Raw genomic sequence first — 16,707 nt, 5'->3', positions numbered from 1 at the left:
ATAGAAAGTATAGGTTAGCAGACTCTAAAAGACATTTACTCCTTTCCACATGTCCTGTCCCTCTGCTGCTGCTGCTGCTAAGTCGCTTCAGTCGTGTCCGACTCTGTGCGACCCCACAGACGGCAGCCAACCAGGCTTCCCCGTCCCTGGGAATCTCCAGGCAAGAACTCTGGAGTGGGTTGCCATTTCCTTCTCCAATGCATGAAAGTGAAAAGTGAAAGTCGTGTCCGACTCTCAGCGACCCCATGGACTACAGCCCACCAGGCTCCTCCATCCATGTAGGATTTCTTTTTTCCAGCAAAATCATTGATAATCATGCAACATCTCAATAAATGTTGGGTTTGAATCCCAGCTTGCCTTTTACTTAGCTCTGGAACCTCAGGATGTTTATTCAACCCTTCTGAAGTTGGTTTCCTTACCTGTAAAATGAATTAATACTGTTTGACGTATAATAGCTCAATATTAACATATAATAATAGCTCAATATCAGTGACTCCCAAAATAGAAATTCTATCCCACACCCCTGTCTTGTTCAGCTAATTGCTCTGGCTCAGTAATAATGAGGTTAGGGCTAGGGTTAGGGTTAGGGTTAAAGATTCTATGGGCATCTTAGGCTTCACATGCCCTGAATCAAACATATCATATTCTTTCTGAAAACAGGTTCTATTGTTTCCATTTCTAAATTTGCTATAATTCTTAAATCCAAGCAAAAATCAGAAGTTCTAGTTGTTTCCCCAATCTTGGTTCAGTTAACACATAGTTTTCTAACTTCTGGAGCAAGAAGATTAAATAGTTAGATCACAAATCCAAAAGCCTGGTGCATAATTCTCAGCCTGCAAAGAAAACTGCATGGAAAATTTACAACTGAGTGTTCAGGGGAAAAAATGCCTTGCCCTGAACCTGCTCCAGAAAGTTCATTATCTTTTTCTGTATCATTGTTTATTTCTTAGCAAGTACTGTTTACATTCATTTATATACCCCCAAACACAAGCAAGTATGGCTGCTAAGTAATATCATGCTATTAAACTTCTTGTTTAATGCTTCTTCATTATGGTTCTTGCTAGAAGTTAACGAATAGTTTATGCTTAGTCTCTCAGTGGCAATTAAAAAAAGAAATAAACACTAAATCCCCTGTGAGCCACAGAAATAAATCAAGATCTCAGAATGAGAAACAAAGATAAAACTTATTCCTCAGACCGAACAGAGATTTGAAGAAAAGAATATGAAAAATTTTTATTATTGTACTGAGACCCTTTCACATATAACTTCATCCAGCCAACAGAGGCACAGATATTTTTCATTACTTTTAGAAGAACTTATATGCTCTAGAGATTGCCAGGAGAAATATCAATAACCTCAGATATGCAGATGACACCACCCTTATGGCAGAAAGTGAAGAGGAACTAAAAAGCCTCTTGCTGAAAGTGAAAGTGGAGAGTGAAAAAGTTGGCTTAAAAGCTCAACATTCAGAAAACGAAGATCATGGCATCTGGTCCCATCACTTCATGGGAAATAGATGGGGAAACAGTGGAAACAGTCAGATTTTATTTTTGGGGGCTCCCAAATCACTGCAGATGGTGATTGCAGCCATGAAATTAAAAGACGCTTACTCCTTGGAAGGAAAGTTATGACCAACCTAGATAGCATATTCAAAAGCAGAGACATTACTTTGCCAACAAAGGTCTGTCTAGTCAAGGCTATGGTTTTTCCTGTGGTCATGTACGGATGTGAGAGTTGGACTGTGAAGAAGGCTGAGTGCCGAAGAATTGATGCTTTTGAACTGTGGTGTTGGAGAAGACTCTTGAGAGTCCCTTGGACTGCAAGGAGATCCAACCAGTCCATTCTGAAGGAGATCAGCCCTGGGATTTCTTTGGAGGGAATGATGCTGAAGCTGAAACTCCAGCACTTTGGGCACCTCATGCGAAGAGTTGACTCATTGGAAAAGACTCTGATGCTGGGAGGGATTGGGGGCAGGAGGAGAAGAGGATGACAGAGGATGAGATGGCTGGATGGCTTCACTGACTCGATGGATGTGAGTCTGAGTGAACTCCGGGAGTTGGTGATGGACAGGGAGGCCTGGTGTGCTGCGATTCATGGGGTTGCAAAGAGTCGGACACGACTGAGCGACTGAACTGAACTGAACTGAACTGATATGCGCTTGATGCCAGGCTAGAAATTCAACCAAGATGGTCCTTTATTTTGAAAACAGAGTATTCAAACTTGTCTTCTGGCATCCTAGAGGCCAACCACACTGGCTCAGATGCTGCTGCTGGAGTATTTCCAGGCAGGGCTAAGGCTTCTTGGAAACTTGCTCTAGTCAGTTGTTGCTATTGTTGAGTCACTCAGCTGTGTCTGACTCTTTGTGACCCCATAGACTGCAGCCCGCAAGGCTTCTCTGTCCATGGAATTCATCAGGCAAGAATACTGGACTGGGTTGCCATTCCCTTCTCCAGGGGTTCTTCCCAACCCAGGGATTGAACCCGGGTCTCCTCCATTGCAGGTAGATTCTTTACTGTCTGAGCCACCAGGCAAGCCATTTGCTGAGCACCTAATGCAATACTGAGACAGTCCAAGGCTCGGGGCTGTAAGGCAGGATAAGACATGCCTGGCCAGGAGGAAGACTAGAACCTCAACATGCCATTGACAAAACTTAATGCAGAGCAAGAAGAACCCTAATGAGCCAGTCAACAAATGGAAACCCTACTCTCCCTTCCTCACTGCTTTTCCCACTTTCTGCCAAATAATGAAATGAGTTGTTGATACTCTCTCCCCTTTGCCTCTTTTTCCTTTTGGTATAATTAACATTTAGATGTTCTCTCTTACCATAAATAAATTTACTTGTTTCTGAAGCTCATCTGGAAAAGTCAAAATCCAGCCAAGTCATCAACATTTCACAGGAGTTGTTTTCTCAATTTCCATGGCAGAAGGTCACACAAGGATAATTTTTATGAGCTGTAACTAATTATGCAGGCGCAAGGTGAAAAGGGAGGAGGCTAGATTCATTTTTCCTATTTGGATCTCAAGTGCACAAAGATGGGGTAATCCTACCTCTCTGTTCATTATATGCTATGATCCCAGCTTCATGCAAAGTCTCCTCCTTGTTTAATATTTTTTTTTCTCTTCATCCCCTATTCATATTTCCATTTTCCTCCCTCCTATACAGAGACCCACTCTACTTTGTTTGATGTGTCAGTTATGTATGTATCTCTAAAAAATGATTCCGTTCAGTCGCCCAGTCATGTCCACCTCTTTGAGACCCAATGGACTGCAGCACGCCAGACTTCCCTGCCCATCACCAACTCCCAGAGCTTGTTCAAACTCATGCCATCCAACCATCTCATCCTCTGTCTTCCTCTTCTTCTCCCGCCTTCAATCTTTCCCAGCATCAGGATCTCTTCCAATGAGTCAGTCTTCTCATCAGGGGGCAAAAGTATTGGAGCTTCAGCTTCAGCATCAGTCCTTCCAATGAATATTCAGGACTGATTTTCTTTAGGATGGACTAGTTTAATCTCCTTGCAGTTCAAGAGAACTCTCAAGAGTCTTCTCCAACATCACAGTTCAAAAGCATCACTTCTTTGGCCTTCAGCTTTCTTTATGGTCCAACTCTCACATCCATACATGACTACTAGAAAAACCATAGCTTTGACTAGATGCACCTTTGTCAGCAAAATAATGTCTCTGTTTTTTAATATGCTATCTAGGTTTGTCATAGCTTTTCTTCCAAGGAGCAAATTAAAAAATGTTTGCTATGTATCAAATCTTGTCACTGTCATCCTACCACAAGTTCATGGGCAAGACTTTTCCCTCCATTTCAAAAAATGGGATGATCTCCCCAGTTTCAGGGGGTCAACATGACCCTCACCCATGCCTCAGAGGTGGAGACCTTGCAAAGTACTGAAGGAAAGGATTATATCTGAGAATTAAGCTCAAATAGTATTTGCCTTACTAGGTTTTGGACTTGCTTGAGATCCATCATCCCTTCCTTCCTTCTGATGTCTTCTTTTGGGAATAGGAATATCCATGCTATACCTACCTGGGCTTCCCTGCTGGCTCAGAAGGTAAAGAATCCACCCGCAATGCAGGAGACCCTGGTTCGATCCCTGGGTTGGGAAGATTCCCCTGGAGAAGGGAATGGCTACCCACTCCAGTATTCTTGCCTGGAGAGTCCCATGGAAATAAGAGCCTGGTGGGTTACATTTCCTGGGGTTGCAAAGATTTGGACATAACTGAGTGACTAATCACACATACCTGCCTACCACTGTATTTTGGAAACACGTTAGCACGTCCAGTTCTACAGTTCACATCTGGAGAAGAATTTTGCCTCAGGATGAATCATACTTTAAGTCTCAAACATACCTGACTTCAATGATATTTAGATAAAACTTTCGAGTTTAGAGTTGACTCTGGAATGAGTTAAGACTTTGGGAGCTACTGGAATGAAAACTGTATTTTGTGTGGGATAAGGACATGAATGTGGGGTGGGGGCATAGGGTGGAATGCTGTGGACTGAATTATGTCCCTCCCCAATTCATGTGTCGAAGGCCTAATCCCCAATGTGACTGTATTTGGAGCTAGGGTTTTTAGGAAGTAATTAAGGATACATGAAGTTATAAAGTAAGTGTAAGTGTTAGTTGGTCAGTCGTGCCCGACTCTTTGCGACCCCACGGACTGCAGCCCACCAGGCTCCTCTGTCCATGAGATTTTCCAGGCAAGGATACTGGAGTGGGTTGCCATTTCCTTCTCCAAAGGACCTTCCCAACCCAGGGATCGAACCCGGGTCTCCTGCACTGCAGGCAGATTCTTTACCAACTGAGCTACAAGGGAAGTGAAGCCCTAACCCAATAGGACTGTAGCCTTATAAGAGGAAGATATTCTCTCTCTCTCCCTCTCCTTCCTTCCCTCTCACCCACCCTCCCTCCTCCCCACGTGAGACAGCAGCTATCTCCAAGCCAAGAAGAGAGCTCTCACCAGAACCCCACCATGCTGCTACCCTGATCTTAGACGTGCAGCCTCTAAAACTGTGAGAAAACATATCTCTACTGTTTAAGCTACCCATTCGGTGGTATTGTGTTATGACAGTCAGAGTTGGCTAATATAATCATAATATAATTTTGTGTCCCTATGCCTTTTAATTTATATAAATGGTAATATGCTAGAGCATAAATTGTTTCTTCCTTTTTGTCACTTCACATTGAGTTTCTAGATGGACCCATGTGGCTGTATGTATTCTGGAGCCACTAATACTGACTGTAGCGGAGTGCTCCAGTGCATGTTTCCAAAGCATGCTCCCACCATCAGGGATGAGGTGAATACTCTAATATATAACTCCTAAGAGATTTCTATGGAGTAAACACATAGAACTACACAAATTTTGGCTCCAGTAGTATATATGGATCAGATTTCCCTCCATGCTGCCAGATTGCTTTTCCAATGGCCACACCAGTCTGCATTTCCTTGGGGGAGTTAAGAGTTTCTATTCTCACCAACATTTGGCATCATCCAACCCACTACTTTTTGCCAATTTGATGTATATAAATTAGGAATATTTCATTGTAATTCTCATTTATTTATTCTCTAATTATTACTGACATGGACATCTCTTAAACATGTTAACCACCGGGGTTTACTCTTCTAAGACTTGCTAATTCATATTCTTTTCCCCTTTTCTATTGTGTGTTGTCTCTCCCTCTTTGGTTCACAGTTACTCTGTATAAACACTAGATAATAACTCTTTTTCACTTTTAGACATCATAATTGTTCCCGCTCAGTCTGTTCTCAATTTTGTGGAACAGAAATCCTAATTGTGCTATAGGCAAATTCATGTTTTTCCCTTTTTATCTTGTTAAGATAAGATATTTAAAGCTTAAGTCACAAAAATACCTTCTTTATTATTTTTACAAACTTCATAGCATCAGCTCTCACTCAGTCCATTCTGATTTTATTTTTATATATAGTATGAATTGGGATCCACATTTATTTTTATCTACCCAGTGAGATGATTTTCCCCAATACTATCTAATAATTCATCCCCTTCTCCATGTTTCAGAGAGACCACCATTAGCATATGCCAATTTCTCAGTCATAAATAAGAAGTTCTAAGTTCCCTTTCTCTTTCATTGGCATGATGTTTCTGTGACAGACCTCTCCTTTTATTACTGATTGTTAATATCTGATAAAGTATTTCCCTCTTTTCTCTACAAATTTATCTTTTCATGTAAATTCATTTTTCCATATAATTTTAAATCAATTTGTGAAAAACTCCAAAAATAATCCTATCAGAAAATTTATGAAAAGTGCCTTAAGTACAAACCTAATTTGATGGCAGCTGGCATCTTCAAAATCCTGTATCTCTCCATAAATGAACATGATCTGTTCTATTTAGTAACATTTTCTCATATCTTTTAATAGAGTTTTAACATATTCTCCATAAAGATCTTGTCCATTCTTTGTCTTATATACACAGTGACATATTATTCAGTCATAAAAAATAATAAGATTGTGCTATTTGTTACATGAGTGGACCTATAGAGTATTACACTAAGTGAAATAAGTTAGAGAAACATAAATATCATATATGGTTTCACTTGTATATGAAAAGTAAAAAACAAAACCAATGAACAAACATAACAAAACAGAAATAGAGTCACAGGTACAGAGAACAAACAGATGGTTTCTGGATCAGAAGGGATTAGAAGGATGAGTGAAATAGATGACAGGAACTTGTTGGTGCAAACTTCCAGTTACAAAATAAATAAATCACGGGAATCAAAAGTACAGCCTGGGGAATACAGTCAACAACACTGTAATAACTGTGAGTGACAGATGGTAACTAGACTTACCATCATGATCATTTGCAATGTGTAGAAACATGGAATCCCTGTGTCGTACACCAGGAACTACTGCTACTGTACATCAGTTATGCTTCAATAAAGAAGCAGAGAGGGAATAGAGAATGGCTTCATAACCTAGTATGTGGTTCATTTTCCTAAGTATTTTTGTATGCTTGAGAAAAGTATACATTCTCTAAATTTGGGGTACATTTTTCTGTTATTTGGTTGCATTTATTTGTGTTGTTCAAATTTTACACATGTATGTATTTCTGATCATTTGGTCTTCTCAGCTCATGAATTCCTAAAAGAACTTAACATCTTCTCTTGAAGACCTTTCTAAGAGATATGTTAAAATCTTTCACTCAATGATTTATTTTGTCGATTTCTAAGTTCTGACAGTTTTCACTTTATGTATTTTGAGGCCATTTTATTAGGTGTATACAATTTTCACAAATGCTAACTTAAGCCTTTTGTCTTTATGTAAGTATCCCCTTTATCCTTAATGGTTTCTTTCTATAAAGTCTATTTTGATTTATTTTAATCTATGCCTTAGTTTCTTTTAACAATATGAGATCATTCTCATTCATGATCTCCTTAAATACTATTTTTGCTCTTTCTCCTCTTCTCCTGGGACTCTAATTACACATAGATTATAACTTTTCATACATTTTCATTGAGGCCCACTGCTGCTGGAGAGCTGTGTTTGTCATTCTGTCTGTGGTCATTAATTTGAATATTTACTATCCATTCGTCTGCTGATCTGGCTTCCTTTAAAACTCATAAAATTAGCTAATAATTTCAGAAACTATACTTTTCAATTTCATAATTTCTACTTTTTATAGATTTCAATCACTTTGGAGAAGTCTCTAATATTAAATCTCTATTTTTATGTATTATTATAGTCATTTAAAGTATAAGTCAGTTACTTTAACATCTGAATCACATGTAGATCTGTTTAGATTTTTTTTTCTCTTGAATTTTAGTCATGTGGCTTTGTCTTTCAATGTGTCTAGTATTTTTAGATTGAATACTGAACTTTTTTATGTAAAAATTATGACTGTTACAGATGCTACTGCCTTCCTCCAGAAATATTTCACTTTCTTTCTACTAGGCTAACTGGATGGTACTGACCTTAATCCAAGAGAAATTATGGAAATTATGAGAAATTATGCCAAATTAAAGCTGTACTTATGCTCATTCTACTATTATCCACAGCCTCTAGTTTTTTTATCTGGGTACCTGGTATATTCCTTATAGTTACAAACTCTAATTTTTGTTCCACAAGACTGCAAAAAAACTTCATTTTGCCTTTCAGTGGCTTTCCAGAGAGAGAGAAGTCAAATAGACCCAGATTTTTCTGAGTTGAGGAGTTAGAGATCTGAATCTGGGGAGAAAAATTAGCTAAAATTCATAGAACAGATTATGAGAAAGGAGGGAGTTACATAGAACAAGAACTCTGGTTAATTGCAGAGAGTATTTGACTAAGGAATGATTTATGAATACACTATAGCAGTGGTTCTCAACAGAGGGCAATTTTTCCTCCCACAGGAAATTTGTCAATAATGAAAGTGAAAGTGGAGAGTGAAAAAGTTGGCTTAAAGCTCAACATTCAGAAAACGAAGATCATGGCATCTGGTCCCATCACTTCATGGGAAATAGATGGGGAAACAGTGGAAACAGTGTCAGACTTTATTTTTGGGGGCTTCAAAATCACTGCAGATGGTGACTGCAGCCATGAAATTAAAAGACGTTTACTCCTTGGAAGGAAAGTTATGACCAACCTAGACAGCATATTCAAAAGCAGAGACATTACTTTGCCAGCAAAGGTCTGTCTAGTCAAGGCTATGGTTTTTCCTGTGGTCATGTATGGATGTGAGAGTTGGACTGTGAAGAAAGCTGAGCACCGAAGAATTGATGCTTTTGAACTGTGGTGTTGGAGAAGACTCTTGAGAGTCCCTTGGACTGCAAGGAGATCCAACCAGTCCATTCTGAAGGAGATCAGCCCTGGGATTTCTTTGGAAGGAATGATGCTAAAGCTGAAACTCCAGTACTTTGGCCACCTCATGTGAAGAGTTGACTCATTGGAAAAGACTCTGATGCTGGGAGGGATTGGGGGCAGGAGGAGAAGGGGACGACAGAGGATGAGATGGCTGGATGGCATCACTGACTCGATGGACGTGAGTCTGAGTGAACTCCGGGAGTTGGTGATGGACAGGGAGGCCTGGCGTGCTGCGATTCATGGGGTTGCAAAGAGTCGGACACGACTGAGCGACTAAACTGATCTGAACTGAGAGACACTTTTGATTTTTATAACTGGAAGAATGATACAGACTCTTCTCATAACACTTAAATTAGTAGACAGTATGAATGTGGACTTTAGGGCTGATGCATTTTCTGTTGGTATTTTCAGCACCTTGCCCTAGTGTTTGGCAAATTGAACAAACACATGCCTGAACAAACAGGTGAATGACGACTGAAGGAAATGATAAAGGCAGGGGTTACCAAACAAGATGTTAGCTTTCTGGAGCTCTCCAAGGTTGAAGGAGACCAGTGGTTGCTGTGTATTTAATGAAGGATGAAACCTCAGAGATGGGGCTGAGAAACCCCACACGTCTGAGCACCAAGAGCTAGAAGGTAGTGGCTGCTGGCTGATCAGGAAGGTTGACGTGCTGCTCATTCAGACTCTTATTGGGTACATATCTGTAGATATGTCTTTAAATCAAAGAGAATATAACAGTATTTGGTTAGTCTGACCCTTTTAGTGTATTCATTTGCTGTTTTATCTCTTTCCATGTTTCGTACTTGACAGGAAAGAATTACCATATCAAAGCCTGTATCTCTCCTGCATCATGACAAAAATTTAAACTTGGTGTTTGAAGAACATAAAAGAAGCAAGAAGGAAGAGATGAATAGTCATGGATCCTCTGGTCATTAACTGCGTTGTGGTGAGCTGGTCACTGAGGCCATCTGGCCCTTATTTATCTAACGTGCAACTTGAGAATTAGATAGTAATCAAATTTCCTTCATATTTAATTTAATGGGCTTCCTATAATTTAATGGGCTTCCCTGATAGCTCAGTTGGTAAAGAATCTGCGCGCAATGCAAGAGACCCCAGTTTGATTCCGGGGTTGGGAAGATCCTCTGGAGAAGGGAAAGGCTACCCACTCCAGTATTCTTGGGCTTCCCTTGTGGCTCAGCTGGTAAAGAATCTACCTGCAATGTGGGAGACCTGGGTTTGATCCCTGGGTTGGGAAGATCCCCTGGAGAAAGGAAAAGCTACCCACTCCAGTATTCTGGCCTGGAGGATTCCTTGGGGTCACAAAGAGTTGGACACGACAGTGACTTCCACTTCATATTTAATAGTTGCTGATTCTTATTAAATATATGATATTGGGCAGTAAATATAAAAAGCCTGGTAGTTAAAGGTCTACCTTTACTTCCTCCTTCACTAACTTTGCAGTAGCTTTTATAAAACAAAGAAATTTGCCCTTCTCCCCTTAATTTGCTAATTTATTAAAGTCATCCGTCCGTATAATGGGGCTGAGAATGATCAACACACTCACAGCTCACCCCAGCCCTCTACCGGAACTGAAGCAAAGATGAGAAGTGATGCAGAAGACAAGAACTGGATCACCTAATTTCTCCAAGAAAAATAGCAGTAACAGAGGGAAAACTACCCATTGGGCTGTGTCTGATGGGGAATATTTTAGAGTAAGGAAGATGGAGCTTAAAGAAGGAATATAGGCAGGAAAGTAACCAGGGAGACAGATGGAGATAAAGAATTAATATAGATTTGGGGAGACGGTCCACCAGTGAGTTTCAGAAAGCTGGAGAATTAGAGAAGATTATGGTCAGTTTCACTGTGAATTACATGCTTATATTTCTTCAATAAATAAATGATTGTTTTTTAAAAATAAAACACACAAAGTTTTATGTTAGAATAATTCTAGATTTCTTAGAATAGTCACAAAAATAGTACAGAGAGTGTGCATGTATCCCACACCTGCTTTCCCGTTAAGATTTTAGATCGCTGTGATCCATTCCTTACTGCTCGTGAGCCAATGTGTGCGTGCTCAGTCACTTCAGTCATGTCTGACTCTGTGCGACACTGTGGACTATAGCCCACCAGGCTCCTATGTTCATGGGGATTCTCCAGGCAAGAACATTGGAGTGGATTGCCATGCCCACCTCCGGGGATCTTCCTGCCCCAAGGATCGAATGCACGTCTCTTACATCTCCTGCATTTGGTAGGCGGGTTCTTTATCACTAGCACCAAACCCGGGAAGCCTGATGAGCCAATATGTATACACTATTATTAACCAAACCACGCTTTATCAAAATATCACTAGTTCTTCTCCAATGACCTTCACCTCTTCCAGGACCCCACGCAAGATACACTGCATTTAGTTGTCGTGGCTCCTCTTGGCTGAGACAGTTTCCCAGACTCTCCTTGTTTTTGATGACCTTGACAGTTTTGAGCATTGCTCAGCTATTTTGTAGAATATCTCTCACTTTGGTTTTGTCTGATGTGTTTCTCTTGATCTCACTGGGGTTACCGAAGACCACAGAGGTGAAATGCAATTCTTACAACATCATATCAAGGGTACATGCTGTCGACACGACTCACTGCCAATGGTGTTGATTACCCAGAGGAGGCATTTGGTTGCCAGGTTTCTCCACTGTCAAGTTATTTTCCCCTTTCCTGTCCTGTACTCTTTGGGAGCAAGTCGAGTTCTATTCCACCTCCTTGAAGGTCAGTATCGACATGAATTATTTGGAATTTTTGTTATGGGAGATTTGTCTCTTCCTCCCCACTTATTTTTTAATTATTTATTTTTATGATTCTATTATTTATTATTTATTTGAGTATGGATGCATTTCATACTTTGGATAATTAATCCAAAAGTTATTAATTTTGTTGTCTACATTTCTTTCTGTGGTTGAATTACTTTTCTTGAACACACCCCCTGAGGAGATCATAATTGGTCAGGCTGCCTTTGAGGTCTTTGCTATTAGTCCAGAAGACTGACTTGGAAGAGGTTCCTTGTGTGCTCTTGTAACATTCTCCACTTATATTTTGTTCATAATCCTAGGACCAGGAGGCTTCTGCTATGGTAGTAAATCACTGTTTAGACATTCCATTCAAGAGAAATCACATGCAACATCACAAACCCGTGACACTAGAGACTCTAGGTTCTACCCTTTAAGGGTTTGGATGGCCCCAAGAGGGTGGTAGAGAGAAGGCCTGTGTTCTTGACAGGCTACAACATAATCAGGACAAGATCATGAAGTGTATGCACGTACTAACCTCTTGTTCCTCCATCTATTATTAGTCTTTTTAAACATAAATTTAAAATTTGATGCCATTCCAATGACCCTGAAACTTACATCCTGAAATGACAGTAAATTAGTCTTGAAAGATAAATATTGTTAGGATGGCTATGTTTTTAAAGCGTGTCAGCAATACCAAAAGGATAACTTGAAAAAAAATTTTTTTAATTGTCGTATAGATAAAAGGATATTGACTGCTATAATAAATAACCTCAATATCTTAGTTGCTGCTGCTGCTGCTAAGTCGCTTCAGTCGTGTCCGACTCTGTGCGACCCCAGAGACGGCAGCCCACCAGGCTCCCCCGTCCCTGGGATTCTCCAGGCAAGAACACGGGAGTGGGTTGCCATTTCCTTCTCCAATGCATGAAAGTGAAAAGTGAAAGTGAAGTTGCTCAGTCGTGTCTGACTCCTAGCGACCCCATGGACTTCAGCCTTCCAGGCTCCTCCGTCCATGGGATTTTCCAGGCAAGAGTACTGGAGTGGGGTGCACTGCCTTCTCCCAATATCTTAGTAGGTTAACACAATAAACGCCTATTTCCCACTTAGGCAAAGTCTGATATAAATATTTCTGATGAGGGAGCTCTGTCGTATCTGGTCACATGGATGGGAAAGAGAGAAACGCACAAAAACCACCTGCAGTGTCTTAGGGACCTGGCTCGGAAGTAGACTACCTTACTTCCACTTCTACCTTCTTCCGGTTGGCTAGTTTTCAATCTTTTGGTCCTACCTGGATGCAGCGGGGGACTGGAAAATGTAGTGTTCCTGGGACCCAGAGTGGTGAGCGGGAGACAGATTTTTGAGCACAGAGCAGTGTGTCTGCCACAGCTGCTTAACCTATTTTCCTGAAATGATAGTAAATTAAAACAGAATTCTCTTTTTTCCTTCCTAATGATTCCATCCTTTCTCACCACTCTTACCCACATTTTCTTTCAGGACTCTCCTCTGTTTCTTCATGACTTGGTATTCTCTGTGATTCTTTGATCAAGAATTCATCTCTTCTGGGCCTATGTTCTCCTTTGATGATCTTATCCATTTTCTTGGCTTCAGTGCCTGGGGGTTTCCATTCCATTTCTACCATCGGTATTTTGTTCTTGACCTCCTGGTTTGTATTTTCAAATGCCTGCCAGACATTTCCATCTAGATGGCTCAGAGGCTCTCAAACTAGCATATCCGAGGATAAATTTATTGTCTTCCTCTAAACTATATGCTTGTTTATCTTTTCTGCCATTTCAGGGATTGGACCATCACACAGTGGTTTCTCAAACCACAAAGTGGGGGGTCATTCTAGATTTTTTCTGTCTTCCCTTCACAATATATATGATCTCTATGCCTTTTGATCCATATGCTCTTAATAGTTCTTTAGATTTCTTTTCTCTCCATCATCATTGCTTAGTGCATAAATTTAGACTATTATTGTCTCTCATCCAGTCTGCTGTAATCACCACCTAAGCATTAATACTCCGAAATACTGTCTCCTTGATTTCAACCTCCATACAGCCACCGAAGTTATGTCTTTATGACCTGATCAGCTGACTCCTGAACCTAAAAATCTTTCATTGTCCCCTCATTTAATGAAAGCTATGACTCTTCCCTCAAAGGAAAATGTAGGCTTGTGATGAAATAACCATCCTTCTCCATATTTCCAGCTCCCTCCCTGCTTCCCAAAATGGCTATTCCTGCTTTATGAACAAGCAAGATACAGAGAAGATCTGTAAAGTTCCAGTGTCTGGATGGCCATTATGGAAGACCATCTACTTCAGTCAAATCCCACCAGTTTAGATATAAATCTCATCCAAAAACAGCCTCACAGAACCATCCAAAATAATATTTGACTAAGTAGCTGGGTACTGTGGCCTAGCCAAGTTGCCACATCAAATTAGTCATTACAAACAGGATATGGACTTTTTAAGAAATGGCATGTAAACTTTTAAAAATCAAATATTGAGAATAAATCCGCTTGAAACACTTACTACACATATAAAAATATAAAGACAGATAAAACTGACAAGGAAAGTAAAGAACTGAGATCAAAAGACTTTCCCAAAACATACAACAGCAAGTTCCAAACATCAATCAGAATTTCTGGCGCATAGCTAAGAGCTAAGTCTTCTTTTCACTTAGACTTAACTTCTCAAATCACATCATTTTTCTGTATATTGGAACATTAAAATAATTATTTTAAACTTTAATTCTAACAAATTAATTTTCTTAAATAAAACAAATATTGCTCATAAAGATGTGTGAGCATTTTAAAATATTCTGGGTGTTCCAAATGTTTTCTTTCATTCTATAATTTAATACTGAGTTGGCTAATTTACTACTTATTTTGCATAAGGTGCTTTGCTGTACTCCATGGGAGGTGAAGCAAGAGTTGAGATAAAGATAAATCATGGCCCTTAATAAACAAATTTTGAAGGGAGAGGCTATATCTTTGCAAAAAATAGGTTTAATGTTACAAATATGATAAATGTCATGTGTGCTGCATGAATGCAAAATCGCTTTAGTGTATCTGACTCTCTCTGAACCCATGGACTGTAGCCCACCAGGCTCTTCTGTCCATGGGATTCCCCAGGCATGAATACCAGAGTGGATGTTGCCATGCCCTCCTCCAGGGGATCTTCCCCACCCAGGGATTGAACTCACATCTCCTGTGGCTCCTGCATTGCAGGTGGATTCTTTACCACTAATATCAGCTGGGAAACCCAGATAAATGTCATAATGTAGGACAAATTCTTCTGAAGTTCAGAATGAATTAGGTTTCCCTGGTGGCTCAGACAGTAAAGAGTCAGCCTGCAAAGCAGAAGACCTGGGTTAAATCCCTGGGTCAGGAAGATCCTCTGGAGAAGGAAATGGCAACCCACTCCAGTGTTCTTGCCTGCAAAAATCCTGTGGACAGAGGAGCCTGGTGGGCTACACCCCATGGGGTCACAAAAGTCAGACAAAACTGAGTGACTAAAATACACAGTCAGAATAAATTATGACTATCTTAACATTTTCAAATACATGTTACTAATTATGACCTTCTTTACCAAGCTTGGAATACAAAGGTAATTATATTTTCCTTTAGGGTCCACTGCTGGGTGACGGTGGTGGTTTAGTCACTAAGTCATGTCTGACTCTTTCCAACCCCTGGAAAGAGGAACCTGGACTGTAGCCCTCCAGGTTCCTTTGTCCATGAGATTTCCCAGGCAAGAATACTGGAATAGGTTGCCATTTCCTTCTCCAGAAGATCTTCTCAACCCAGGGACTGAACCTGTGTCTCCTGCACTGGCAGGGGGATTCTTTACCACCTGAACCACTGGGGAAGCCTAGGAACCACTACTTGCTCTGAACCATCCAAGTTTACTTACTCAGTTTACTTACTTACCCCAAGGCTGCTGGTCCTATTTTCAAATATCACATGATGAGAGCCAAGAAGTATAACAAAACCACTAGCATGATTATTCACTAGCAACCCCATCACATAACTACTGAGTTCTGAATGCCCATAGGATGCTTGTCCACTTGCAATGACTTCTTCACTGACCCTTGCTATAGCTCTTTTAGGTCATAATCAAATATGCAGTCATTCCATCTAAAATATGGCTCCCCAGAACGTTTCTGGCTTGGCCAAGAATAGCTTCTACCATATTCACATTTTGTACATTCTGTTGGTGGATATCTGCCACCAACACACAACCTTGGTGTTAAAATTAGGACACCATAATATTTTGCACATTTCTTAGAACGTTTGGAGTCCTTCCTGATGGCAGAGTTCAGTTAGCATCAACTGACTGAAGATGTTCTAATAACATTGAAACTCAAAAGAGATGGGGCCAGGTTCTTGATGCTTTAGTCCCAGAAAATTCCTTGGCTCCTATGCAAATTTTCCTATCTCCTCCCCAAAGATGAACTCTGCCAATGAAAGGACTATTGTAAGCAGTTGCCTTAATCTAGTCAACAAAACTAGCATTACACATAGTTATTATTTTCCCTAACGTGTTTCTTCAGTTCAGTTCCGTCGCTCAGTCGTGTCTGACTCTTTGCAACCCCATGAACCGCAACACGCCAGGCCTCCCTGTCCAGCACCAACTCCCAAAGTCCACCCAAACCCCTGTCCATTGAGTCGGTGATGCCATCCAACCATCTCATCCTCTGTCGTCCCCTTCTCCTCCTGCCCTCAATCTTTCCCAGCATCAGGGTCTTTTCCAATGAGTCAGTTCTTTGCATGAGGTAGCCAAAGTACTGGAGTTTCAGCTTCAACATCAGTCCTTCCAATGAACACCCAGGACTGATCTCCTTGAGAACGAACTGGTTGGATCTCCTCACAGTCCAAGGGACTCTCAAGAGTCTTCTCCAACACCACAGTTCAAAAGCATCAATTTTTCTGTGCTCAGCTTTCTTTATAGTCCAACTCCCGAGTTTATCTTAAAACCACTTTGCACCTGTTGGTTGCTCTCTGGAAGAGTTTCAGTGTGGTTTTAAAAGCTACACTTTGGGACTTCTCCGACGGTCCAGTGGTTAAGAATTCACCTGCCAATGCAGGGGACACAGGTCCGATTCCACG

The sequence above is a fragment of the Bos javanicus genome, chromosome 16 (assembly GCF_032452875.1).
Source record: "Bos javanicus breed banteng chromosome 16, ARS-OSU_banteng_1.0, whole genome shotgun sequence".
Taxonomy (NCBI): Eukaryota; Metazoa; Chordata; class Mammalia; order Artiodactyla; family Bovidae; genus Bos; species Bos javanicus.
This window is presented reverse-complemented; position numbering follows the sequence as displayed.